This window comes from Dermochelys coriacea, chromosome 2 (genome assembly GCF_009764565.3).
Source record: "Dermochelys coriacea isolate rDerCor1 chromosome 2, rDerCor1.pri.v4, whole genome shotgun sequence".
Classification (NCBI taxonomy): domain Eukaryota; kingdom Metazoa; phylum Chordata; order Testudines; family Dermochelyidae; genus Dermochelys; species Dermochelys coriacea.
The window spans coordinates 191,510,264-191,534,152 of NC_050069.1; the positions used below are offsets into that span (position 1 = coordinate 191,510,264).

Sequence of the window (23,889 nt, forward strand, 5' to 3'; positions counted from 1 at the left end):
TATTTTACTAAAGCTGAGACCCAACACCATAAAGTAGTCTAATATTATCAGCTCTATCCAACAGTATCGAAGAGCTGAACAGTATCTATGCTGGAATATTAGTTTAGGGAACGATCTTAAATCTATGGAATTCTTCACAGCTCCCACTTATATTAAAGCAGTTCAATGACATTCATCAAATTGATATATTCCTAACCATGAATCAGCTCAAGAGACAATGAATCATTTGTTTAATACACCTCTAGCTACGTACATCCATTCTTTCAATCTTACCAAACAGCACATTTTAAGAGAAATATTCAGGTTACATGGCCTATGGGCAACTTACTCCAGAAATATTAACTTATTTATTCAAGCATCTATTGACAGAAGCCAATAAAAGTCAGGATAATGAGACCTGAGTTAGTGAATTGAAGACTGAGTTATACATCATTTTGATTTTTCTGGCTTTTGTCTCAGCATGTTACAACTTTTATATTTTTTTTATTATTTTAATGAAAATATCAAAACAGCCATAAATTGCTCACACAAATGTTTGCTACCGGGTTACTTAGCAGTTTTACTAAGGTTTTCTTTACATAAATACTAGAACAGTCTTTTGGAGCCATCCACAGCAACTGTTTTCTGAACGTAAAAGGTATATGTACCTCGGGGGAAAAAAAACCTCCAACAAATTTATCTGGCCTTGATATGGACTGTTTGCTTGTCAGTAGTCTACAGCAAGGAGATTTTAAAACAGTTAATTTTTCCTAATATCTAATCTACGGATAGTTAAGCACTTGAGCAGGTTTCCAAGGTAGTTGTAGAATCCCTGCCACTGGAGGTTTTGAACACCTGCCAGGGATGGTCTAAATATACTTGTCACTGCCTCAGTAGAAGGGGATGGAGGTCAAGGTCAAGGTCTCTTCCAGCTCTACTTTTTTATGATTCTTTGATGAGACAGAATTCATTTTCCAATTTTAAGCTTCCGACCAACTCAGCAAGAACTGAGAGGGGAACTGTAACTCCTGTCACTAGACAAAAAGTTCTCTGGAAAACAGACTCTCAGTGCCCCTCAGATCTCGAGTGAGAATATGGAATCATTGTAGCTGTACCTTCCTACCTGCAAGGCTAAGGTACTTTGAAGATTGTGAGTTCCTCAGATACTATGGGCCGGTCTATACTTATGGCTAAATCCAAGAGGCGGAAGGTAAATTGGTGGAAGAATGCCTCCCGTTGATACAGCATGGTGCAGACTTCAGTTTTGTAACTGAAATAGTGCAACTTAGGTCGATTTACAGCTTTAGCGAAGAGCAGCCCTATAATAATGGGGGCAATATAAGTACATGACACGGACTAATTTACCAAAGCATAGGTGTGTCACACTGCATAATATACATCCATAATAGGTAATTTAGTTCTAGCATCCTAACCTGTTGATAACAGCTAAGTAGGCATGCACTCTATTGCATAGAGTCACTGCAAGATCATGCTCATTTTACTATCTTATCCTCCCTCCCCTGCATCCAGTAGTTACGTTCACCTGTTGCATCTTGTCAGTTGCAAAAAAGGTTTTAATCTGACAGGAGATTATCTTAATACCAGAAATGTGCAGCCTTTTTGTCCAAAAGCAAAGCTTTACTGTTGCCAGTCTTTAACACTTTCTTTCAGTAGGTTTCTACAGTCCCTAAAGCACAACTGGGATCTGATCGGGACAGGTGCTTTTAGGAACCACTGTAATCCATACAATTATCCACCGAACTAAGTGTTGGAGACCAGAAAACTACTGAAACCTAGCTCAGTTGTATGTAATAGTAGTGCTATCACCTACACCATCTTCAACATGGCATCTAGTTGTTTTATTTTTGTTAAAGTGAAGTATGGAATACTCCACTTGTGTCCACAGGCATTTTCTAAAGCACCCTCCAGGTTTTATAAACCACTGTATGGAAGTTAAACAAGCTTCCAACAAGAACAAGTTTATTTAGCAATATTTTGCAGTTACAGTATTTTAAGAATGAAACGAAAAGTGAGATTTGCATTTTCCTTGCACTGCATAAAGTACTGAGTTAGTAAGATACTAGTGTCATGTGTCTATTACAAAGGGTCCAATAGAGTTTAAAAGTTGCATGTTCCCTGACTTAAGATTTTTATATAAACACTCACCAGTGCATTGCACCTATACAAATCATCACTAATTTTAACCTTTCTGTTCCATTTTAATTTTGCAACACTGGACACCATCAAGTGTTGGCTAAGAGTGAAAAGGGATCTTTGTTTAGGTTTTTATTTTAGAAAAAGTCCGCTGATAACTCATTTATCTAATACCATGGTTAGAAACTAGGGCCCTGATCCTCCAAACACTCAAATGTAAGTACTTCACATTCATGAGCAGTTCCACTGAATTCAATGGAAGAGTTCGAGCATAAATTACTCATGCACTTGAACTGGAGCCTAAATTTGAACCCCCCAGTAAAACTATTTTTTTTGAACTCCCAAAAAGCCTATCTTTTGAATCTCAAAATGAGATGTTTAGTATTTGCATTACAGTAGCAAGTAGGAGCCTACTAAGATTGTACAGTGCCTACCACTGCAGGACCCCAAAGAATAAGATGGTCTCTTCAAAAAGAGTATACAATCTAAATACACAAGCCAGACACAGGGTGGGGAGAGGGCAACATGCAAGCAGAGCCAACAGTGATGGTTTGCAGGTATCATACTTGTACAACAATTTTTTATTTTTTAATCATACTTGTACAACCATTATGTAATTAATATTGGGGTGAGATTAATAAAGTGTACTGTAAGGCATGAATGGGAGACAAGGGAAGACAGGAAGGAATTACATAAAAGGAGTAACAAAAGAAGGGAGGCAAGACTGATCAGAGGATGCAGTAGAGAATGGAAACCAGCTGGAAAGAGGCTTAAGTGAAGAGACTGAGGGAAGGGATAGGAATAGGCTTTCTAAAAGGGTCTATACAGTCAACCCTTGACTCAGTTTTAAATTAGGAGAGTCAAAATACAGGACTACGAGTTCATTCCAGGTAAACAGATGTTTGTCAACAGATGTGGGCTGGAACCTCCTAAATCTCTCTTACCCTGCAAGGATTATTAAATATCTAAATCCAAATGAACAGTTTATGGCACCTTTCGAAGATACTGCTTAAAGCTATCTCTAAGTCATATAAACAAAGTGTTTTTTGTACTGAGCATTCTGCTTTTTAATGGTGTTGGTTCCCTCTATACAATTATAAGAGACAAGAGACTTTGAAAAGTAACAATTTCCCTTTCAGAGTCTCTTAAGAAATACCAGAAAATTTCAACCACTTTGTCTAAAAGGAAGCTTCATTTCAGACAAGTCTCTTATGTATCATCCTAGCCACCATTCCCCTTTGTGCAACACTCCTTTCTCCCACTACTGTACTGAATTACTTACTTTCAAAAAGTAAAACAAACCTATACTCCCACTGCACCTCTCAGGCAAGCATTTACCACTTCATGTTTTTAAACAGCAGCCTGTTTCATTCACGAGTTGATGTTTAAAAAGAAATAAACCCAACTATTTGAAAATCCCATATTGCTTGTCTCTTACTGTATACTGTGGATTTTAAAAGTTACTGGTGCAGCCCAAAATTCTTTCATGAAAAATTAGTGAAACAATATCAAAATATTTTGGGGTATAATTCATATTTGGAAAAAGGAAAACTAGATACAAAATGGTGAGACTATCAAATATCAGTTAAATATGATCTTAAATAGATATTTATGAATCATTAATATTACAAATTTAGTTGTTTGGGGCAGGATGAGGACTGCAGTGTGGATTTTTTTTTTATTTAAGAGGAGTTATAGAGTTGCAAACTTTCCAATATTAATTTAAGTTGTAGTGATACATTCCAAAATTTGCTTCAATGATGTTTCAGATTATTTTTTAACTAACATCTATATAGGCCTCATAAATTAAGCCTTTGTAACTATGAAGTTATTAAGGTTTATAGAGGAGTACTGATTAAGATTTATGGATGAACTTACTAAAGTAAGATCTGAAGTTTTTTTAAAAAGTGATACTCATCAGATCTCCTGCTTAGTTTGATATCACTAACGTCAAATCTGAAATTTTGACCATTAAGAAGAACTGTTCCTGAAATGCCAAGAGTTTGAACATTGTGAAGATACTTGATAATTCAATCCCTGAGACAAGTACGTACATGGAAAGTATAACCCTAGACCATTCAGAAGGACCAGTCAAAACATACATACATGATTTATTGGTTTTTAAAACTAAGCTGCTTTATGGAGACTATAAAGAGACTGAGAGCAGCAGCAAAGAGAAGAAAGAAAATTTGGAAAAATGTTCATAGGTTATGTGGGGAAAGGGTTTAATTTATGAATCTTTAAGCATTATCTTTCCATTTGCAGCAAGTTGTTGAACATGATTTATCAAAGAAGTTTCAATTTTCACTCAAATGTATTACTGATGTTGTGGTTTAGCATTTGGCCCCCTACAGCAAATACAGATTAGACCAAACTTCAAGTTAATGAACTCACCTAGGCTAAAACCCAGTATACTTTTTAAAATTATTTTTAGACTTGAGCACTGGCAAAATGCTCCTACTAAATGAAGTAGTGGTTAAACAGATAGTGAGAGCAATAGCTCCTCACATCCCCTCGATTTGAAATTCATGGGTGAAACCAGAATCACTCATGCTCCCACCCCCTACACTTCACACTGAACACAGATACCACCACCACAAACAAACAAATAATTCATCCCCAAAACTTAAATATTTTCTAAAAATAAACTGAAGCAGAACATTTACAAGACTGAAGAAGGGAAACAGGAAAACAGACTTCCTGAGATAATCATTAACACTAAGACATGAGACTAAATAACGGTAAGAGGAAAAACATTTACTCAATTTTATCTTCTCAGCCTTGCTGGCAAAAGTCTAACTTATGTGCAAGGAAGAGGGGAGGGGCACAAAGGAGATATCTTTCAGATTAACCTTCAAGCAGTATTTGTAGTTCCCTCAAATGATGGAGGATTTAGTTGTGTATGAAGATTTTATTTAGTCTCAATTCCCATCATTTCACATCCCCTAGATGAATTTTTTTTTCCCCTGAAATTGAGCGCAACAGTTCCTAAGAGCAAGAGCAGATTCTCCCCCTCAGTCATCATCTACAGTTCACAGGAAAAGCTGAACAAACTTAAGTCACATTTAAAGGCAGACGACCTGGAACATTTGATGTAGGAAGGGATGCAACCTCACCAGGATTGAAGAGAGAACGCACATTTCTGGGTAGATCATATGAACTAAAATACATTTCTCTAGCTTGTTCTTTTCAGAGCTACTGCTGAAGCCTGAAGTCCAGTTTCCCGTTGAGGACAGAGACCCCTCTCACCAATAAGTGACCCACCCTCAAGTTATTTCTAGAGTGCACCACGGTGTCCAAAGATTTTGATTCATAGTTACTAAGGTCAGAAGGGACCATTCTGATCATCTAGTCCGACCTCCTGCACAGTGCAGGCTACAGAATCTCACCCACCCACTCCTATGAAAAACCTCACCCATGTCTGAGCTATTGAAGTCCTCAAATCATGGTTTAAAGACTTCAAGGAGCAGAGAAGCCTCCCTCAAGTCAACCATGCCCCATGCTACAGAGGAAGGCGAAAAACCTCCAGGGCCTCTCCAATCTGCCCTGGAGGAAAATTCCTTCCCGACCCCAAATATGGCAATCAGCTAAACCCTGAGCATATGGGCAAGATTCACCAGCCAGATACTACAGAAAATTCTTTCCTGGGTAACTCAGATCCCATCCATCTAACATCCCATCTCAGGGGATTAGTCCTATTTACCCTGAATATTTAAAGATCAATTACTTACCAAAATCCCATTATCCCATCATACCATCTCCTCCATAAACTTCTCGAGTAGAATCTTAAAACCAGATTGATCTTTGCCCCCACTGCTTCCCTTGGAAGGCTATTCCAAAACTTCACTCCTCTGATGGTTAGAAACCTTCATCTGATTTCAAGTCTAAATTTCCTGGCGGCCAGTTTATACCCATTTGTTTCTTGCAGTGGTGGGAGAGGGAGAGAGATAAATAGTAAAAATGAACATTAAGAGTGGTTATTAGTCTCCCTTGAAGAAGAAGATGCAGATTTTGCCAACCATCCACTAACTCCTCTCCTCGGGGATAAAACTGATTCAGCCAACACAGGGAAGAGCAGATTTTGCTGCGTGTTTCCTTTTTTCCCCAGACATCAGGAGAGACAGTAAGGTGGCGAGGAGTTTTTGGCAAGTGTCACAGCCTCTTTCGGGGCGGGAAGAGAAGAGAAAAGGAGGAGGAAGAAAGAGGATTTCGCTAGGTGTATGACAGGCTCCCCAGTGCTATCCTCCTCCAGGTGATGCAGGAGGGGTGTATGAGCCTCCTCTATGCCACCCCCCTCCAAATAGGGCAGGAGGAGAGAGGTGCTGCGGCGGGGTATGACAGCCTCCCCGGGGGCAGAGAGGGGTGGATGCCCGGTGACTGTGCGTGTGACAGGAGGGAGTCGGTGCCCGGGGAGGGGGGGGGGGGGAGTGTCACAGCCTCCCCGGCCGTTCCCGAGCTGCTGGCAGCGCCCGGAGCATTGACTCACACGCGCTCCGAGCGAGCCAGGCGCGGGCCGGACACCCCGGGATCCCGCTGCTCCACGCAGGCGCTGAGACCCGAGGGATTTACCTGGCCGAAGAGCTGCGCTGCCCGGACTCCCCCAGCCTGGCTGCCGTGCGGCCGCAGCCGGCGCTGAAGGTAACGGCGGCGGGCAGAGCCGGATACTGCTGCCGTCACCGAGCGCAGCGCCTAGGCTGTCGCTGCTGCGCCCCGTTTCTCTGAACCCCTCAGAGTCTCGCGCTGGAGGCCGCCATTTTCACTCCGGCAGCGAAACGCCTTCTATGCGCAAGCACAGTCGGGTCCCACACGCTCACGAGACCTGTCAGCTGACCTTTCCCGTCGCGAAACCGCCCCGCCCTTACCAAGCAGTCGCCTGCGTGCGCATGCGCAAATCGGAGAGCTGCAGAGTGGGCAGGGCGCAGAGGGGTTGGGGGAGGGTCAGTGAGTGGGTGGGGCACAAGGGGAGGGGCTGGGGAGGGCTCAGTGAGAGGGCAGGACACAGGGGAGGGGCTGGAAGAAGGGACAGTGAGTGGGTGGGGCACAAAGGGGAGGGGCTGGGAAGGGCTCAGTGAGTGGGTGTGGCACAGTGGGGAGGGGTTGGGGGGCTCAGTGAGTGGGTGGGGCACAGAGGGGAGGGGCTGGGGAGGGCTCAGTGAGTGGGTGGGGCACAGAGGGGAGGGGTTGGGGGGCTCAGTGAGTGGGTGGGGCACAGAGGGGAAGGCTCAGTGAGAGGGCAGGACACAGGGGAGGGGCTGGAAGAGGGGTCAGTGAGTGGGTGGGGCACAGAGGGGAGGGGGCTGGAGAAGCGAGGGAGGTTCAGTGGCGGGGAGCAGAACTGGGCAGGGTCGGAGAAGGAGGCTGTGAGAACTGGAAGGGGTACGGTTATGGGTGGACTGGGGAGGACGTTTTGGGGTGAGGATGATGTGGACGGGTGGAAGGTTGGGTCTGTAAAAATCAGTTCATAGTTACACAGAAGCTGAATGGAAGATGTCCATGTGCATTATTTCTTAGATCTCCGTGTGTTTTAATCCAACCGTATGATTTTTGGGAATGTGATTGTTGATTTGTGACTGCTTGGGGTGAGGCCTCAAACATTGACATGCCCACAATAATCAAGGCTCCCTCCATTTTCACACCCTGTCCTCTACCACATTTCAATCTATGGGCCTGACCGAGCAATCTGTACATCTGTTGCGTTCAGTTTATGTTTTTCATAAATAAGAGCTGCCGGGTTGTGTCATAGTTACAGACTGCACCATCAAAATGCAGACACCTGAGAAGTGGTGGATTGCACTCAACCAATGCAAGGTACGCTGCAAAATCAACAGTCTGTCAGACCGAAGCAACTTTTTAATCACCTATGTCAGTTTTTTTAGGAAGATGGAGTAGAAAGTAATAAAAATATGAATATAGTTAACCCTAAAATTAATGTTAACCCTGAGGGCTCATTTAAATTATACAGGCTGCCAGCTGAGGTTGGGGGTGAGTATAGCAGCCAGGGGTGAAAGTAACTTAAAGGACTTCCCATATACCGAAGTCCTGAGCAGGGGGCGTGGCCTCAACCTCAACTCAAATCACCCCTGGAGCTACCAGCTGCAGAGGCGGCTGGGAGCCCCAGGGCTCAGGGGCGATTTAAAGGGCCCGGGGCTCTGGCCGCCACTACCACAGCGGAGCTCTGGGCCCTTTAAATTCCTGACGGAATCCCAGGGGCTCCCGGCTGCCACTGTTACCCTGGGGCTCAGGCGGAGATTTAAAGGGCCTGGGGCTCCGCTGCGGTAGCAGCAGCAAGGAGCCCCTGGCCCTTTAAATCACTTCCGGAGCCCTGCCGCCACTACCCTGGGGCTCCAGCAGGAGGGCTCAGGCGGCGCTTTAAAGGGCCCGGGGCTCCGGTCACTGCAGGGAGCCTCGGGCCCTTTAAATCGCCAGCCTGGGGAAGCCGGTCCGGCACGGCATACTGGCTCTTGCCGGTATGCCACACCAGACTGTACTGGCTTACTTTCAGTTCTGATAGCAGCTGAGGATGGCTGTGGTATAAGGATGCACCAGCCATGCCCTCCCTCCATCATCTGCTTTCCACATGGTGTCCCTGGAATACAGTGGTGCTGGAACAGTTTTAGAGTGGGGTGCTGATCTGCAACCCCCTTACCTTGTCCCCTAAAGCTGAGGCCAGGAGCAGGGCAATGGCTTCAGGAGCGGGGGACACGGACAGGGGTAAGGGGGCCAAGGCTGGGGCCACAGCTGGGGGCGGGTGCGGAACCCTGGGCCAGGGCCAGGAGCGAAGCGCTGGGTGTGGGGTCAGAAGCAGAGCCCCGGATGTGGGGCCGACAGCCAGGACCCCACATGCAGGCCGGGAGCTGAGTCCCAGGCACAGAGCTGGCAGCTGAGTCCCGGAGCCAGCAGCCGGGACCCCAGCCATAGGGCCAGCAGCCAGGACCCCACACAAAACCTGGGGATGCTGCAGTATCCCCTGCACCCCTACTTCCCATGCCTATGCTGGAACATGATGTAGGAGCTCTGTGGAGCCTGCTGTATGAATCAGAGGATTCCTCTGTGATGAGTTGATTTTCCCATAGTTGTCTACAGCAGCTTCAGGGCAGCATTGCAGTGGTGTCCCTAATATAACTGAAGACAGGGATAAATGTTTTTGAAAAAACTGTGTATTTGAGTGTTTGTCCTTATATTGCATTTCCTTAGTAACATTGTTTTTTAAAGCAGCTGATGAAAAGTGCTATATAAGAGCTAGGTTTATTTTATTTATTGAATGTTCTCAAGTAGGCTTTGGATGTATTAGTCTAGTTAACATTGATAAAACCCCCTAAAATAATGGGATCTAGTTTCCATTTTCTACTGTCCTTGTCCTTGTCATATACAGTATTCATCATGTCCCATAATTGGGTAAAACATTTTAAATGACTGAGTATTCTTATTATTCAAAGTAGCAGTCAGAAGAATTTGGACCACCATTATGAAATAGTGCTAATGGGAAGATGGTATCACTTTGGTGAAATTGATGGATAACTTGTAGTCACAGAAGTTTTGAAAGAGTTAGAATAGAACTCACTGTTCTATTATTACATTGGAAATTCCAAGGGTCTAATTGCAGGAGGAAATGGTGAGGACCGGAAAAGTTATACATTCTAATACATATTACTCAAGATACAACAGACTTTTGGTTTTTCCCCCCTAGTATTTGCTGTTTATGTAAGGTAGAAGGTAAAAACACAGTAGATGAGGAGTTCTTTTGTAAAATGTTTATTGCTGGACACCAAAAACTGACTAATAAGTAATACAATTACATTAATAAATTGTTGTAAACATTAAAACTAGGAGCTAATTCCAGAAACCAATGTTTTGTTTCCTATAGGTTTTATCAAGCAGGACTGATCAGGACATATCTATTCAGATTAAACTAATATTTCAGTATTAAAAAGCTAGGTGACCTTCCAATATTAAAGTTTGTGGTTTAAGTAATTCAAAAACAAACCAGTAAAGAAACATCAGGGTTAATTCCTGGTTCCACTGAAGTTAATGAGAGTTTTGCTCTGGACTTCAGTGGGGCAGATTTTCCTGGAGTCAGAAACAGAATATGAAACCATTTTTCATTTATACAAAGATTGGAATTTTAAAGCAGTAAAATGTCTTTTGGTGTCTTTTTCAAGGCTAAAATTCTTGGTAACCTCAATCTGCTTTGGAGAAATGCACCTGTCTTCATTACTTCAAGATCTTTTATCTGAAGAATTATTTCAAATATCAAATCTGACCTTGTCAGATCAAATACTATCATTTGCACAAGACTCAGGCTACCTCCAGTCTAGCAAACACGGTCTCTCCTTAGCATCCAATTACTGGAATCCGGAAGGAATGAAGATCTCCAATCTACTACTAAATAATTAACACTACATCAAACTATTTCTGTGATCAGCGCCTAATCTAACGGGTTGTGCATTTTTTTTTAGTCTAAACTCTAAATTTTTAAGTCTAATCTAAATTCTTCAGATATGTTACAGTACCTTGATACAACAGAGAACAAATGCACTATATATGCAACAAGAACAATAAGGTATCTTAACCATTTAAATATAATGCACGATAGCAGGGTTCCGTATTTGTAAAGCACATTTACTGAGATTCACAGCAATCACAAAGGACCAGATTCTGCCTAGCATGGATACAAGTGTGCAGGGTAAATTGGGCAAAAAGAGCCTCTGCCCTTGCACTATCTGTGAAGGTTGGGCAGAATTACACTCCAGTAATGTGGTATGGCAGAGTCTCCTCTAGCTTATCTTGTGGGCTCAGCGTGCCCCGAAAAAAGCTGAGAGGAGGTGGAGCCGTAGTTTCACCTCCCTCCTCACTGCACAGCAGAGCCAACCAACAGGTTGGGGGGTAGCTGCACCTACAAAGGTGGATAGCACAAGCTACACATGGGGTAGACTGTCATTGTTTTCCATGTTCTGAGGGGTTCTGAGTCTCTGCCTTAGTCCATAATATGGGCTGTGCCTAAATGGCACAATCTAGCCCAGTATTAGTAATGCTAAAATAAATATATAGGGTCATGCTTTTAAAAATGGCCTCCATTTTTGTCCCTGCATTTGAATATGTAGGCATCTAACTACAGTATCTGATTGATCCCACAAATAAAATAGATGGTTAAGGGGAGATATTCAAAGGCACAAAGTGGAGGTAAGTGTCAAATGCCAAGTGAAAGTCAACAAGAGGTTGCATGCCTAACTCCCCTCTGTACCTTTGACAATCTCCCTCCTAAATCCTATCAGTTGTGCCCACAGAATGCAGATGCAGATTTGCAGATGCAAAAATAGAGATTGGGTGGGGAACCCCTTAAATATCCATCTCACTGGCGGGGAAAATTCTTCTCTTGTAAAGAGCAAAACCGACTGATTCTCTCCCTGTTTAAGGAGAATACAGCTAAGAGAGAATGGAGTGTATATTCCAGTCTTGTTTAGTTTATTGATCTGTTGGTTGGCTTTGATCATGCTCAGAGTGAAAGTACTATGTGCCTTGCAAAGATTATTGCATGGAGCTAAAAAAGAAGAAAACTGCATGCAATATGAGATTTTTCGCTAAAATAAAATGTTTTAATGCATCACTCTTTCCGGTCTCCTCTGAAGTCATGATCCAGTCAATATAGTACTCCAGAATGTATTCAGTTTTACCAAACTAATCCTCATATTTATACCAAATTGTCACAAATTACTATGTACCATCCAGGCTGAACTATATAAGAAACCTTTTTAGTATGATTAGCGATCTATCCATATATTTTGAGGGCATATTCTACAAGTACTCCATCCATCTTACAGAACAAATGTTTTATTAGCCCTGTTACACTATACAGTTTTCCTTCAAATTTTACTAATGTTAGTAATAGTCATACGCTTGTGTTCTCCTGATTTCTATATATACATTTATCAGTTTGAAATGTTGTCCTCATTTCAGTTTAATATTTGGTAGCAAGTTTGCATGGATGCTGTGACTGAGAAGTTTTCACAGATTGTATCCAGTGCAAGTGCTGCTGCTAAACTTATTTCATTATGTGCTCTTTCCTTTTTGTTCTGTTTGAGCCATGCTCTTAGCACGCAAAGAACGAGCAAGCAGCTTCTGACTAGAAATGGAGACTGACTTACAGTCTAATCCTCAGAGGTAGTTCTTCCAACGAGGGTTGAGTCACCGGTGGAGGAAGCTAGAAAAGCATCCACTGTGGCTGTGTATACTAATCCCTTTCTGTGTTTAAGCAAAAAGAAAAGGAGTACTTGTGGCACCTTAGAGACTAACAAATTTATTAGAGCATAAGCTTTCGTGAGCTACAGCTCATGAAAGCTTATGCTCTAATAAATTTGTTAGTCTCTAAGGTGCCACAAGTACTCCTTTTCTTTTTGCGAATACAGACTAACATGGCTGCTACTCTGAAACCTGTGTTTAAGCAGAGGACCTCACTGTTACTGTCAGGCGGGCACCTTCCCTGGCTGTTAATTTAACACACATCATTGACTTAAAATACTAAAACAATAAATTAAATCCCTTGGCCTTAGATTTTCATAATGGCATTTGTTGAACAATAGCTGCTATGAGTGTCATTAGCTCTGATCCTGCAAGTGGACCTTTGCAAGTGCAATGGATGAAAGCCATAGGGCTACATTCAGGGGTCAAAATTCACCCACACTGATATGACTATATAATTATAGCCATAGTTTGGAATATTGAGAATCCATGTGCCAAATTTTTCGTTCATGTAGGCCTAGTGCCTTAGATCCAAATTCAGCCTATCTGGATGGTAGAATTTGGTGGTACAATGGTCTGGATTTCCTGGAAGGATCACAGAGTGCTTTATGGCTAGGAAAGGAGCCATTAGCACTGTGTGATCAGGTAATCTGAGTGAACAGTACAAAAGCCTGAAAATTTGATTAGAAGTCATTAAACTAATAGCTAACTATAACAGTTTTGAGGGAATCAGAAAAAGCACAGAGAGGAGGCTTAATAACCCTCAGGGGTTTTGAAAATGCTTAAATCAACCACAAAGGATATATCTACACTGCAATAAAACACCCATGGATGGCCTGTGTCAGCTGACTCAGGCTCACAGGGCTCAGGCTGCAGGGGTATCATACTGTAGTATAGACATTTGGGCTTGGGAACCCTCTCTCCTTGTGGGGTTGTACGGGGAGACTTTGGCAAACCAGTAAAGTGCCTGAAACCACTATGGCTTATTGCTAAAAGCAGCCAAGTCAGCAGGCTGTAAATTGGCCAAGTCAGCAGGCTTAGCGTAAGGCAGGAGGGGACGGGGGTCTTTGGGTGCCACAGAGAGGGCAGCTTGACCCCCCGTCCTTCCTGATAAGAATTGTGTTGAAGTGGTTGATACATGCATTTTAGAAGAGCAGGATGTGCCCCAGGAATGTCTATCGGGGGACTCAAAGCTACAAACTCTGGAAAAACCCACATCTGGTTAATCGATAATCAGAAGGAACCTTTTGCTTGACTATTGAAACTGCTTACTTAACAAGTTTTCTTTAAGGGATCTGTCATTCTATTACTAAAATATAAATAAGGGGGAAAAGTTTGAGTCTTTTTGGACTCTCCCTCTGGATACATCTTGCAGTCCCCACCGGCAGACAGAAGATTTGGCCACCGGAAGCCTGCCGCTGTGCCACTCAAGAGCCACACTTAGCTTTGGTAATTATCAGGGGTTCGGGGTGTTTTACTAACCTGTTGGGGACATGTGTATAAGTGCTTGAGACTAAGTAAAGTTTAGCTTTAAGTGAAAGCACTCTTGTGTTGTCAGTTTGTGCCAGCCATCTATCGGTCGCATGGCCGTGCCTCCCCGGATTTATTTCCTGACACCACCTTGCACAGAGTAAAAGTTACCAAGAACTTTGGATTGAAAGAACCCCAGGTAACAGGGTCCCAGAGTCCAGGCTCCAGCACAACCATCTACACTGCAAATGTATAGCCCTGCAGTCTGAGCCCCGTGAACCTGAGTCAGCTGACACAGGCCTGCCACGAGCATTTTATTACAGTGTAGACATACCCAAACTGGTCAGTAAACCAGCCATATGAGTCACCCTGAGGTCCATTGCTATGGATACTAGGGAAGTCATGAGACGTTCTACTGAGTGGGACCAAGCAGACTCAGTCCTGAGAATGAAATAGGGACATTACTCACCTCAGGATGAAAGAGTTTTTGATTTTTACTTAATCTGTATTTCAAGAGCCTTACTGCCTACCCTGTGATGTTTGTTTTAATGTTAGATATTAAACTCTGTGTTTTAATTTTATTTCCATTGATTCTCTGACTCTCTTCCCTATTTTTTAAGCTAAGTCAAAATTGCTCTGTTCTGGAGTTATTGAGGTGAGCTGGCCCATGGAGGGTGAGGTGTGATGGGCTGTTCACCCCCACACTAGCCCTAAAGAAATTAATGTAGGCTAAGAAGAGGGCTAATTAAGCAGACAGGTCACAGCTGAGGGGAATTGAGTAGCTTAAGTAATCACCTGCCTGAATAATGAGGGAGCCCAGATGAGGAGGAACAGCTGGGCTGAGTTTATAAAGACGGGAAGTTGGCTGCAGGGAAGTAGTCTGCTGTTACTTGCTAGGAGAAGGGAGGTCTGATTGGGGGTTCTTGGGCCAAAGTAGCCTATAGTTATTCCCTTGGAGGAGAGAGTTTTGGGGCTGGCAAACCCAGAGAAGTGGGGGAGCTTGCTGCTCAGTAAGGCAGCTAAGGTCCAGCTAAACTTAGCTGCTGATTTAGAGGGTCCCTGGGTAGAGGGTAGACCAAGGTTCCCTTACTAGCCAGTGGGGAAGTGGTACTAGCTTGGTAGTGAATAAGAAGACTGCCTGAGTCCATTTGTAAGAAGACGCTTTGATATCCTGGAAGGGAAGGACAGATGCAACTTGGCCGAAGGTCTAAGCCATGAACACAAAGGAGCTTACCTTGCTCAGAGCCAGGAAGAGGAAACAAGGCAGATGGCGAGAGGCGGAAAAGAGGTGTCTGACCTAGAATCAGCTAATCTCCAGAGCAACCAGGAGAAGGCACACTAGAGGTGTGCAGACCCCATGACAGAAGGATTGTCTAAGCTTAGGTTCTTGATCAACAACACAAAGCAGGGGCTGTCAGCATTCTGGCTGTGGTACAGTGATTAGAGCAGTGGTTCTAAAACTTTTTTTTTCCACAGACCACTTGAAAATTGCTGAGGGTCTTAGAGGACCACTTAATGATCTTTCCAAATGTCATTTGTACCATTAGCTAACTATTGTAAAGTGCTTTGGATAAAAGCACTATATAAACAAAACGTTAATAATTTTTTGTTCTACAAATAAAAGCAACAACGCATATTTTCATATCAGTAGTCTTACCTTTCTAATGCGATGGATGTGCCCTCTCTTCCCCCACCGCAGCAGCCCCCAAGATGAGGCTGGGAAGGAGTTGGGGGGGTCTTTCCTCTGCCACAGAGCTGAGGCTGGGAAGGAAGGGGGCGGGGCCTTTCCCCAGCTGCTAAAGAGCTGAGGCTGGGGAAACTTGCCTCTTTCTCTGGCTGCTGCAGCCCTGCACATCCCAAATTTCCCTCTCATGGCCACCACCTCAAATGTGCATCTTCTCCAGGGCCCAGGCACCTAATTAATGGAGCCATGCCTGTGTGGCTCCACTAATTAGATGGGTGGCCCTTCATTCTCTCGTGTGCGGCCACACAGACGTGCACCTTAGAGGGAACTATCCACGGAGCTCATGGACCTCTGGTGGTCCACGGACCACAGCTTGAGAGCCTCTTGCTTAGAGCAAGGGAAAAGACCAAGGAAGAGAGCTGAGTTCTGAGCAGTAAAGGTGATGAGTTATTTGGGTCCGTTTGGGCAACATACCCCCTGTATCTAAATGATCACTATGCCCAAATTGACAAAGACATCAAATGACAGGTGATGTCAACTTTATCCAGTTTCATACTTTATTAAACTTTCAGATGCAACTGAACAGGCTACTTGTACATAATTAAACACTATATTATTCTGTTCACAATTGCATCATGAACCCCAGAGTAGAGCACAGAATGGCAAGAGTTTGCACACAAGGTAGAACTGCTCTGTATAGTATTGAAATTATTAGTTACAAAAACACATTCTAATTAAAAGTACTGTACTTTACACAGTTGTAACCAGCCTACCTCTCTACTAGCAGATGGAACTAGTGTATAGTGTTATTCAACATTCACCCCCCCCCCCATTACAGTTACTGGCACAAAGAAGTCAATAGTTTTCTTTTGCAGTCCAGGGGCATCTACGGAATGCAGAAGCAGACCATACAAATTATAAAATGAGCACCAGTGAGTATCATTTAGAGACTTTCCCCTTTCAGTAACAAGAGGAAGTACAGCTACGCACACTTCTATATTCTTGCAGTTTGGCAAAGTAAAGATCCCTTCATTGTTCTCTATAGTATCCCCTTCATTGTTCTCTATATTATCACCTCCATTCTCCTCCCTTTGTATTTCTGCAGCCCGTGCTCTAGGACCCTCTGAGGTCAGAGGGTCTACATCACAATTAAACAGCCCCTTAATCTGAGCCAGAGTCAGCTGGCACAGGCCAGCTGTGGGTGTCTAATTGCAGTGTAGACATGTCTGAATCTTATGTCTGAATCTTTGAGCTCCTCCTGGCCAATTTCCCTGTGTTGCAGATATGCAAGCATATTAAACTCTTATGTATCCACCCTGTGGGAAGAATTTCTTCATCTCAATTGTTTTTATCAAATGACTGGCCCATGAACTCACATTTCATGGGAACAGTTTGCAATGCATGACTGTGAAAGAGCACAGCAGGCAGTAATACTCATGTGAAATGCACTGAGTAAGTTAACCTTACATCCAGCATCCATTTCAGGCAGCAGATATCCATGTTTATCTTCAACCCCCACACCCATTTTGCTTTGCAAAAAGTGAATGGAGAGGTTTAAGAATGCTTGCACTAAACCCCAGTGTAAGGGATGTTCCTGGCTTTTTTCCATATGTGGAAAGAAGCATGTTTTTGACGGCAAATAACAGACACAACACTTTTATCTTTCAAGACTGAAATCTGTGTTACATATTAATCCAGTAAAACCCAGCCGCAGCCATCCAGACATTTTCATCGCCTTTGTATTCAATAGGTACAGTACGTTATGAATTCCATGAAAACAATGGAGGTAATGGAGATTTTCCCATAGCAAAAATATATTTTTTCCACTGGAGTCTGGCGATTGTTTTATTTCTTTCTTCCATCACCGTCTCAGGTCAGGAAAGTCTTTAAAAGTTATCATCCCCTTTCTGATACAGCCCAGCCCCATCATCACTCTAGGTGTGTTCTTTGTTGTTCTCCTACAGAAGAAGAGGTAAAAATCTGAGTTTTGCAGGCCCTGAATGCACTGAAGTCTGCGTCCTTTTCCTTTTCATAAAATTGTTTAGTTGCTCTGCAGACTAATTTACCCCTTTCTGCTATAGGATTACTAGTTCCCTGGACTAGCAGCAGCCCACAAAGAGATAGGACTGCTCAACTTAATACCATCTGATCTTCTTCCATCTCCTTATCTTGTTTCTGCTTGTAGTCTAAATTCCAACAGGTCAACTTGTCACTCAGTATTTGTCTTCCTTTTTAGGAGCTTGGAGAGTATACACTAAGGAACTTTGAACTATTCACTCAGTTGCCCTGGCATCTTGTTAGCATTTTTTCCAATACATTGCAAGATCTCTACTTTGTTGCACAACGGAAGTACTGAACATAGTCGAGCTGAATATTTTAGCATGAGAAGAGAGAGTGAGAGAACCACACTGGCCTTGCTGACTTAGCTACTTAGAGCATAATCCTTATGACCTGAGGCCAGCTGATCCTTAACAGCAAAGCTTTATATACATAAGCAGCAGGATTGGATTTACAGAAATGTACTTGCAAACTATGATGACTAAATCTGAATTTCCTTGTAGATATATAAAATTAAATATTTTGATACGTCTTGTAAAGAAATTGCAGAGCCTTGTACTTATTTTCCCTCTTTTCTTATATAGAGATTGACAGCTATTAGATTTCTGAATATACTTTTTTTCTTGTGACCAGCTCTGGAACATTGGGATTTTTCAAATGGCCATGTAGGAACACTAATGGATGTTACAGAAACTTAGAGTGATGACTCAGCACCTGGCAGGAGAATACCAAATTGTTCAGTCATAGCCCTAAACTTCTTTCAGTTCAACCAGCAAAGAATGGCAAATTGCAGATGTTGCTGATGAACAGCAAAACTAAAAAACCTGAAGCTGGTGGTCCAGTTTCCAACTGGCTGATCACATGTAGTCCCATTTTCTCTTACAGTGAGCTTCTGGTGACTGTCTACCTCAGGCAGCCCAATGCAGAATATCATCCATCTTCTGATTTCAGAAGGAATTCTTGTCCTTTACTCTTCTCTCCCCTGTGGCTCCCCATGTAGCATCTTAAGCATCGGGCTGCTGTTAGTAACACTCTGTCTTTTAAAGAGCAGAGGTAATAGCAAATATTCAACTTGGCCAAAATTATGCACATTACATACGAGTTATAGGTTGTCTTTGTTTCCCTGCTTATGCTGCTTTGCATCTTCACTAGCTAGAAAGACAGTAGCAAGGACCTGACCCCGCAAACCTTGACTTGGATGACTTTAATGAGAGTATTTGCATAAGTAAATGAGACTATTGCATAGGTGAGGATGACTCAGTTAGTGAATATTTGCTGGATAAGGCTTCGGTTTAGTTCTGTAGCTGTATGTCCCACAGGCTATTTTTATCTAATCTGTGTTATGCTCTTCTCACTACAGTATCTGAATGCTAAACAGTATTGCCCTGTGCCACAAAAAATTACTGGAAATCAGTAAACAATTCCTGAATATTAGCCTCTGCTAGTTATCAGTTTCCCCAAGAAATGCCCCCTTTGCCACTGTAATTTGCTAAACAAAAAATAAATGTACTGTGGCAGTCTACTTGTTTGTGTGTTGTCATTCTTCTGCAACTCTGAACAATAATTTAATTGTACAACAGGATTAAAGGAATCATTAAGATACATTCCTCCCTGTTTACATCAATAGAGAAAAGGTCAGACTATTCTTGTTTACATTTTATATACATACAAATACACAGACTGCCTTCTTTCCAAATCGTTACACTGGCAATTTTAATGGAAGAAGCTATTGTGCTACAAGCTGCTTTAGAGCTTATTCTTAAGGTTTGTAGTAAAATTGATTTGGATCCAAAATCAAATAGTTAATAGTAAGGGACTATTCTAAAGAATAAAAACTAATTTTCCAACCATTGTGTTGGTTAAAATAAAAATTATTAGTTTCGGCCTAACCTCATGATTGGGCTTCAGTAGGGGAAGAACTGGTGTCTCAGAGGCTCATTTTTGAAGGTTACACTTACAGATCTCACTGGATAGAGCATGAGGGTGTAGGCTCTTTTTGAGGGGAACCCTGGAGATGGGGCTGCTTTATCCCTGGACACTCCTCCGCCACTGCCACATGCTTATTCATTAACAGCCTTTTCAGCATTAACAGACTTTTCAAAAAGGGAGATTCTCTTTTACATTTCTAGCCACTCCCACCACCAAAATTGGAGGCTTTTTGGGCCTTCAGTGCCCAGCTTGGTTTGCAAGACACACACAATTCCCATCTACTTCAGGACAGAAAGTCAGGGCCTTCTGTGACAAAAGCATGTTACATCAGCAGACAAAAAGGTTGAAGAGTGCTTTCCAGACAAGCCCCACTTGAAAAGACCCCATTGAAACACCAGTTGACAGAATCAGTAGCCAAGTGCCATGGGATGGATTTATGGCTACGAAAAGGAAAAAAAAGTAAGCATGTGCTGGGAGAAAGTCTGTGGAACAGCATGCACATTGAATGTGTGTATCATATCTAAACCTGTGATCAATGGGCTCTGAGCAAGGAAACTTCTATTCATATTCTTCCATTTCTGGCTTTTGTTTCGTTTCATTAGTTTTCTGTCAGTAAAGAGTTGTGTAACTGAAGGCGTTTAGTTTCAGTTTCACTTTCAGACAACTTAGTGTCCAATGAACATAACACGCCCTTTACAATGCTGACTAGAAATCTTCTTGCAACGGCCCAAACACTGGAACTGCCAGACATGCTCTCTCAGTGTGTTAATAAATAACACAACTAGCCAATTGCTGGTGTCATTGGTTTCAGTGGAAACAATGTTGGGCCTACAACTTGTAATGTTGTTGAACAGAAATATTATAAAATATTAAGAGATGCAAACAAAAGGTACAGTATAGTACATCTGCTAGGGAGAGGGAGTCAGAAGTAAGGAAGATCACTTAGAAGAAATGTGGGAACCATCACAGAAATACTGACCAACATCATTATTCCCTTCCCTCTAAGAGGGTCAGACATAGACTAAATGAGGCTCAGAAGGCCTAGTCAACACAAAGCTCTAACCTTTGAACGTGATTGAGTAGGAGTTTCCATCTATCCCAAAGTATACTGATTAATCCTGAATAAGTACAGCTTTTTTTATTTTAACCTGAATGTGTGGTGATTTCTTCTGTAATGTGAACAGCAGGATTCCTTCGTTTGGCACTAATATCTCTAAAGCCCTCCTGGCACTGTCTCTGAGAGGAAAAATAATATCCTGTTAATAATCCATTCTCCAACACCAAAAAGAGAGCCTGCTGTGGTACGGGAAATCAGTGGTGTTACTTCCAAGATGAATTTTACCCAAAATCTTGAAACCTCAAAGATGACATATCGTGCATTTAAAGCTGTTTCCAAACACAGTAGGCAGAAATCTGAAAGCGCAGGCAATATTTATGGTCAGTAGATGGCAGACACATCACTATAATCAGTAGGAAATGGAAGGAGAGGACACTATAAACTGTGAGCCTGCAGGTAAAGGTGATGGAGGGAGAAAGGGTCTGCTGCTTTCAGAATTTTGGCATATGGGCTCTACACACTGATAGAACATCAAAATAGTCTTATTGGAAGAGTCAGTCACACTATGCCTATGTCAAGAAATGTGCCCAAACCATTGCAAATTGTGTAATGTAAAAAGCAATCCAAAGCAGAGTGACTATGGCAAGAAAAATTGTTTCAGGTCAAACAAAATGTTTTGATTGACCCAAAGTGAAACGGCTCCTTTCATTTGAGCTTTTTTTAAACCTTTAATTTTAACATAAAAATTGAAGTAAATTTCTACATAAAATGTAATTTCAAATTAAAAACTAAAATATTCAGTTTCTAAAATGTCAGCGTTTTGATATTTTGTAATTTATTTTCTTTTCCCTCAAGCAAAACTATCTGACGTGAATTTGCAAAATGTTTTGGTCAGCTGAAAAAAGTTTTGGCTGAACAATTTTACCCAGTTCTAGTAGTCAAATCTTTGCTGTATAACCTCTATCTCTCTAACTGCCAATGCATCTCCCTCTTCGATAGACTCCTATGTAAAGGTATTACTGTGCCTTTACACTAATTTATCTTAAAATCCCACTAAGGTTCCTTGCTACAATACTAACTTTGCAACTGTCTGGTGAATAGACGAGGCTGAATTCATGTGGGTAGCTTGTGTTGCAAGTTCCATTTCCTAATGGCTCTCAGCTTTGCTAGATATTGATTCATACTGTACTGCTTCCCTTTTCCAAATCTCAATTTCCTTGCTCTCCGAAATATAGAGAGATGAGTATTGAATAAACACAGAGACTATGTAACCTTTCTTCTGCTAGGAGAGGGAGATTGCTTCTGGTCCGTATTAGAGAAGCAGAGTTGGAGCAGAGGAGCTCCAGCCCCAGAGTGAAAAGTCATGCAGGCTCAACTTCCCTATTCAGTTTAATCTTATCTAGCACTAACCTAATCGATGCTTCATCCTAATTCATCCAGATTTATTTACATTAAAATCAAATATCTGTTCCATTTGTATCTAGTTAAATTAGTCTTTATCCCAAAGAATCTAAAATCTTAGATTTTTTCAGAAATACTTATTTTTGAGTAGGTATTAAGATTGGTGTTGAGACGCTAATCCAGATACTTGCCTCTCCATGTCCAGGCTAATGTTTACCAGGGGGAAGGAAGACTTGTGGCACCTTAGAGACTAACAAATTTATTTGAGCATAAGCTTTCATGAGCATCCGATGAAGTGAGCTGTAGCTCACGAAAGCTTATGCTCAAATAAATTTGTTAGTCTCTAATATGCCACAAGTCCTCCTTTTCTTTTTGCGAATACAGACTAACACGGCTGCTACTCTGAAACCTGTCATTTACCAGGGGATCAATGAGCGAAGAAATCCTATACTGGTAATTACTTTTGAGCACTTTAGCAGAAGGGAAGTCACTTCCATGCATCACAGCTGGATTGATTATTTTTGGAGGTATTTAGCCTGTACAAAAACTTGTGCAATGCTTAGCACCTATGGTAGGTATGCTTTTCAATTTAGATTTTTGTACCCAATGACTTTCTTTTTTCACAAGTTAGGAGGCAAAGACAATGCTATTTCAATTCTACTTTATCCTGTATGACCCTCTTATCTCACTGATTTTGTACTTTCCAAGTTGTATGATCATGTTTGTTTTTATTTGACTGTTTTCTGACTTGGACCAGTCATGGTCTGTCATCACCAGGAATCAGTGTTTCCTCTGATAACAGGTATGTTTAGAAAAAAGAAAAGGAGTACTTGTGGCACCTTAGAGACAAACAAATTTATTTGAGCATAAGTTTTCGTGAGCTAAAGCTCAATTCATCGGATGGTGTGGGAAATGCTGAGTATCAGATGTTTTAGAAATGTGTGCCAAGTAATGGAAAATAACAGTACAAGAGGCGGAGCTGTGGGTGACAAGTTGAAGGACAAGGCCAGAAGATTTTGACTGGACTGAGGACTAAACTTTGGCTGAACTAAGGACTAATGAGATAAGCAGCACCTGAGAGTCTTTACCACCACAAGATAATGGAACCCAAAGATAAGAATGATGAGAACATTGGGTGATAAACAACAGAAAAGGAATAAACAAGTGCTGTATATATATGGCTGTGGGAAGGGAAATAAAGTGCCTTTTACCAGCAACTGTGTCAGTTGTCCTGTAAGCCAGCCTGCTAGCAGCAACAAATGGTGACCGCGACGTGATAGAATTCTGTGAATTTGATACCACTGACAGAGGAAGAAATAGCAGGGACCGCCGCTGCCGGTGTCCTCCGTTCGGGTGAGGAACCGGGACGCCCAACTGAGGCGGGGGGAGCTCCCACTGAAAGGTGAGCGGCGGGGAATATCTCTCATAATGGGAGCGGCAGCATCAGCAGATGAGCAGGCCGTGTTTAAGGTCTTAAGCAATCTGCTTAATAACCAGAGAGAAAAATTTTCCCCAGAAGCTCTTCAAAAATTGCTTCGGTGGGGAAAGCGACGGGGTGTCCTGGTTAATGCAAAGAATGTGTTTGACTCCTCGGTGTGGAAAACAGCGGGGGAAGACCTGTGGGACTTTGTGGGGGTCGGAAATAAAGAAGCTGCTGCCTTGAACCCTATCTGGCGGACTGTTCATTGAGCCGTTACCACCGCAGCGGCTCAGGCAGGGGCGCGTATTGCCTTACGCGAGGCATTAGAATCATCAGCGAAAGGGACCTTCATGGTAGGAGTGAAAGACTTTTTTGGTAAAACAACGCCTATGATTCCTTTGGCGCCATTGGACCCCAGTGAGGTACCGTTGCCCTTGAAGGATGACGACTCAGATCGGGGCGAACCGATGGCCGTGGATCAGCCTGTGTCGGGGGAATTGT

At 42.5% G+C, this 23,889-nt stretch overlaps 1 protein-coding gene across 2 annotated transcripts in view; it reads right to left on the reverse strand.

The window, feature by feature from the left end:
• DNAJC13 (DnaJ heat shock protein family (Hsp40) member C13) overlaps positions 1 to 7,023 on the reverse strand; it is a 106,414-nt gene extending 99,391 nt beyond the window's left edge. The window contains exon 1 of one of the 2 annotated variants that reach the window (XM_038392553.2): positions 6,703 to 7,023. The gene's annotated coding sequence lies outside the window, so the exon portion shown is untranslated. The remainder of the gene's footprint in view (positions 1 to 6,702) is intronic. The other variant, XM_038392552.2, reaches the window with a different exon arrangement.
• Positions 7,024 to 23,889: the final 16,866 nt, after the last annotated feature.